The 5,622-nt window shown below is 36.1% G+C and overlaps 1 protein-coding gene across 1 annotated transcript in view; it reads left to right on the top strand.

The window, feature by feature from the left end:
* Positions 1-1,226: 1,226 nt before the first annotated feature.
* The window catches only part of LOC103509836 (elongation of very long chain fatty acids protein AAEL008004), a gene marked incomplete in the record, with an annotated part of 26,730 nt that continues 22,334 nt past the window's right edge, over positions 1,227-5,622 (top strand). Inside the window, 1 exon segment of the mRNA XM_008474469.3 lies at positions 1,227-1,651.

Below are 5,622 nucleotides of genomic sequence, written 5' to 3'. Positions count from 1 at the left end.
GGGGGGGGCTTGGGGGGCTTAAGCCCCCCCAAAGTTATCAGGGCCTCTTACACTAGATAAAATTGGATTTCAGAATAATAATCCAAAACACCATTTTTTACTTTTATCCTATAGGAAGGAAAGTAATGTAATCGGGTCAAATTTTCGATGGTCAGTTTTTAGTGCCAAAACACGTTTTGAGGTCCCTAGAGCTTAAATCCAAAGTTTCAGCCATTGGTCCGTGTCTGTGTCTGTGTGTCCGTGTGTCTGTAAACAAAATATCTCGAGAACGGTAAGAGGTAGAGACTTGAAATTTGGTATGTAGCTGTCAAATGTGACAAGGATGCGACACGAAACTTTTGGTTAGGATCGGTGCAACGGTTGGCGGCATTTTACCGCTTTTTGGCGGTTTTTGGTGTAATTTAACAATATCTCGGGAACGGTATAAGCTAGAAACTTGAAATTTGGTATGTGGTTCACTAATGTGACAAGGATGCAACACAAAACGTTTGTTTGAGATGGTTGCTGCGCTTGGCGGTATTTTTACCGCTTTTGGACAGATTTCGACCGTTTTTTGGCGGTTTTCAGCTATAGCGACAAAACGGTTAGAGATATTGTAAAAGTTAGGGTAAAAGAACACTCAAATAAGCATCATTCAATAGGATAAGGAAAGTCGTGTGATGTTCACACCAGATTTTTTTTAAATTCCGGTTGGGGCCCAGGGAATTTTTCTAATTTTTACCAGTAGTAAATTAATGTTCAGTGTTCTTTCTAAAGCACCTGGTTCAAAAGTGGTGTAAAAATATTGAGGAGAAAAAAGTTGCGTTAACATTTATCTCCAGAACATGCATTTTCAGCAAAAACAGATCCTTGTTTTTTATTTTTCTTTTTTACTCGCAGATTATGTAGGTATGCGGTCTTGCGGAATAAGTTTTAAACTTTACAACAAATAACATTAATGATGGTTTTCCCGAAAAAAAATTGAACACTGAACAGCAGTTTGAGAAAAACCACAAAATACGAGCGTTCGGCTAATTTTGTCACCCAGTGTATATTGCAGCAGTAGATAGCAGTTAAAAAATAAAGTTAAATGGTATGAGGCACCTTAGTACTCACATAGGTGTACAAACAATGCAGCTTCAGCGTAGAAATGTTAGATAAAAGTCCTTGAAGTAGGTTCCCCTCCACAACTTTCTGGTTTTGATTATGATGGCTAAGGCATATTCTATCCTACCTTAGGTTTGTTGACAAAACCAATTAGGATTTTACTTGTGCATCAGTAGCAAACTTCATGCAGAGGACACAGTGTTCGCTATTTTGTCCGAAGAACAAGCATATATTTTTTCATTATACCTAGGTACCTGACCATTTTAATCAGTTTTTTTATTTAATTATTGACATGTATGGACGCGGGTACATAATTATGTAGGCAATATCTATGCTTCCTTGGTAATTACCTATTCACTTTTTCAGATTTTCTCAATAATACCTAACTGTCGACCTCATCAATCATTTAGATCGCGTCGGGTAGATTGTTCTCGCGAGAGTTTTTTTTTGTTATTATAAGGACAAGCAATAATTGATTGTTCAATTCAAGTGTTTTCCTGTACTGAGGTTACGGAAGAAGCTCCTACAAAAAGGATTCTATTTTCAAAAGCCGCTCTGATAAGAGGTAAGCAACATATATCGTTAATTATTTATTAGATAGTATTAGACAACTGCCTATATTAATTCTATAATTCTACAAGTAGGTACCTAGATGTCCCGTTTTTTTATGAGACATCCCGTATTTTTGGGGAAAATTAACAGTCAAAACTATGCTTTGCAATGAAAAAGTATTGTCAATACGCCCTAGCTAGTCTTTAGAAGCATAGATTAGGTACGCTTAGGATAAGAAGCACTTGTGAAAATATTGATAACAGATGTATAGGTACCTATTGTCAATATTTTGAACTATTGTGAATCATAGGTATGGAGGAATAAATATATTGATAGTGTGCGACGGATAGTATTGAATCCTGAATAGGAAAAATGTACGAAACCCAAAGACGTTTAATTAACAGTTTTTTTTTTCATTTTTATTATTATTATTATTATTGTACATATAGGTAGGTAGGTACCTATAGGTATTTAAATATAGATATTATTAAGGAAAAAAGTTCGTTTTTAGCGCTCGGACTTGGACTGACACAAGAACTGGTTTTTGACATAAGGAGAAGGCTTTTAAAATCCTCTCATACGATTTTTTTTTTTTTTTTTTATCTACCTACAATCCTATTTTACAAAATGTGTACCTACTTCTAATGTAATGGGTACCACCTAATCTAATATATAAATATTAATATTTATTTGCAAATTTGTTTGTGTGTGTGTGTTTGTTCGAACTTTATGCCTGGCCAAACCGCTCATCCGATTGCTATGAAACTTATTTGTGGACTTATTGCTTGCACTCCCGTGAGGGTTATAGGCTATATTTCCGGTTCGTTTTTGTTAAGCTACGCCGAGCAAGACCACGAAAGGAATGAGTGACCACATGAACGGCTTCAGCTAGTACATTAAACTATACTTTAATATGTATATCTACCATTAGTAAAATGTAGATAAATATAGGTACCTACTAATATGTATACTCGTATATTGTACAGAGGTAGGACAGACTACAGACTATGACCATGAGTATTTGAATGAAAGAATAATAATTATGTAATATTAAATCAGCAATACCTACATATACCTACTCAACTTTTTTTGCAGCGGTAGGTACATATTTAAGTATTCCGATTCCCTCCGAACGTTTTCTAAAGCAGATGAAGTTCTTTCTCTGAAAAGAAAAAGACTATTGGGTCGTACGGACAACAAATACTACTCCACTATTTGTTAAAGGGCAACAAACAATAGTTAAAACGGAGTTACCTAGTCTTCAATCAAGTATAGGTACAAGAAATAGACAATTATAAAATAGGTGATATCTATATAATAATAGAAAATGAATAGTAAAATGAAATAAATAGAAAGTAAAAACATCACAAAGAGGAACGAAAATACTGTCACAACGACCGAGTTTCACGATACTCAGGTGTTATCACAACAGTCATAAATATGTATACATAAAGTGAATACATACATATATAATACAAAGGCAGAACCTAAAGATTAGGGTTGGGACATCGACATCGATGTTTTGAAAACATCATATTCCATAGATAGATCATGGTAGATGCCTATATCACACACGGGCCACAATTAAAATCAGGAGACCCTAGAACGGACATTTCTACCCGTTTCCCGATTTTAAAAATTTGGACCGATTGCAATACTTTCTCATTACTAGTAGGTATAGCTTCGCTATAACTGTAGTAATAGAAAGTAAAAAAAAAATCTGGTGTGGACATCACACGACTTTCCTTATCCTATTGAATGATATATGCTTATTTTTGTGTTCTTCTACCCTAACTTTCACAATACCTCTAACCGTTTAGTCGGTATAGCTGAAAACGTTCAAAAACCGCCAACCGCAGTACCTATCTCAATTAAACGTTTTGTGTTGTATCCTTGTCACATTTGTGAACTACATACCAAATTTCAAGTCTCTAGTTAGGCTCATACCGTTCCCGAGATATTGTTAAATTACACAGAAAACCGCCAAAAAGCAGTCAAAATACCGCCAAACGTTGCACCGATCTTAAGCAAAAGTGTTTGCACATGATAACGCCCCGCCAAGTCAAAAAACGGTTTGACAGCCCTAATAAGACATGATATTAAACGCCACAGAGAAAGTAGCCGTTTTCAGGTAGTTGTAGAGGAAAAACTACAAACGGTGCGATGGAAGAAAACGGATTGAATGTGTGTGTTGGGGCGCGAAAGTAAGACCAAGTTTAAAAAAAGATCATCCAAATAGGTTCAGTTAAGCCGGGGATATTTGACTTCGAAAAACGTCAATTTTTACTTTCCTTTTTCATAATTTTCTGCTGTTTCTTTGACATTAACCGCTTTACAGCCAAAACTACTGGACCGATTTTTGTGGTTGATGGCTTTTTTTTCCTCGTGAGTGGTAGGTGTGCCTTCTCATAGTTGCATCACCCCCAAAGGTTTTCATAATTTTCTGCTGTTTCTTTGACATTAACCGCTTTACAGCCAAAACTACTGGACCGATTTTTGTGGTTGATGGCTTTTTTTTTCCTCGTGAGTGGTAGGTGTACCTTCTCATAGTTGCATCACCCCCAAAGACGATGTTTGGCCTCGACGGCCGAAAAGGTCGATTTTCTGAGCCGTATTTTATCATTCTTCTCTGAGGAACTTTCGCCAAGGAGATATTATGAATTTTGAACTTTAACACCCTGACTGCCAAAGCATGTTCCATGATGTTTACCCACACAAAAACTCATGTATTAAAACATTTCCTTTTACATAAGAGACATAGACTTTCACTCGGAAATGACCCGAACTTACCGAAACTTATCCAATGATGTTACTAATACAAATGTATTAGGTACCCAAGAGTTCAAGTAGGTGAATGATTATTTTAAGATGAAGTAGTCTGATGACACTCAACTTTATTCAGTTGATGAATTAGAATAGATTATAACGTTAGGTAGGTATTAGGTACATAGATACAATTCCTATATTAGATATTGTAGGAATCAGATGAAAAACTCGATATGAAAAATTTACTGCTGTCGTAAAATGGAAAGCTCATCTACGTTCCTCCATTATGCGTTTGGTTTTCCCTTATAACATGTGGTTTATGCTACGCGGGAGGGTATAATTTGTGGTAATGGTAAACACATCAGAGCCGAACTCCCAACCTAGAGGCCTAGTCCGGAAGGGCAGGGTGTACAATGATCTCTAATCTCTACCGCATCGTCAGAACAGAAGTGACTCTTGACTCACTCAACTCACGGGAATTGCCTTGGGATCTTTTTTTCTTTTTCTTTTTTTTAATTTATTGTTTAAACGCATTGTTTTAATATCTACTTTTACATAAACAATTTACATCAATACCTACTAATTACTAACAATATAAGGGGGAGGGGGTTGGAGGAAAGAAAGAGTTAACGTAGATTAAGTTTACGAGTAGTAACTTAGAATTTAGATTATATTTGGATGTGGGGTTCCTCTTGCTCCCAAGATATTCGTTGAACCCCTTATATTCAGAAGTTCAGAACACTATCCCCTTACCTCTTGGGCAATAATTCCAGACTACATTATTTTTGTCCAGCAAACCTCGATTTTCGGTCTTCGTTTCCTGGACTACTTGACCACTGATACCTCATGTTGGGAGGAAGGTAGATATAGTAGCTTGTACGTTGTTCTAACTAGGTAGGTAGTAGGTACCCAATAAATATTTATATACTCGTACAGTGTGTTTAAGTCAGTCCCCCTCTTAATTTTTGAATAATGGGTGAAATCAGATTCTTGAAATTTTGTATTCGGGTTTATTTACCTACCTCTTGTTTTCTTTATATAATATATAGGTATACCTAGGCTTTGTAAAAATTCAGGGACTTGTTCAGGGTCGGCCCCTGGGGGTCAACTCTGAAATCTTAAATCATATCGAAGGCTAAAAAACGTATTATTTGGGTCTGAATTTCAATACGTATGAATCATTAGCATTAGTGTTACCCATTTGAAGCACAAGTACCT

This window comes from Diaphorina citri, unplaced genomic scaffold, assembly GCF_000475195.1.
Source record: "Diaphorina citri unplaced genomic scaffold, Diaci psyllid genome assembly version 1.1 scaffold534, whole genome shotgun sequence".
NCBI lineage: Eukaryota > Metazoa > Arthropoda > Insecta > Hemiptera > Psyllidae > Diaphorina > Diaphorina citri.
Note: the sequence above shows the minus strand (reverse complement) of the source record. Positions and strands in the feature narration are given on the sequence as shown.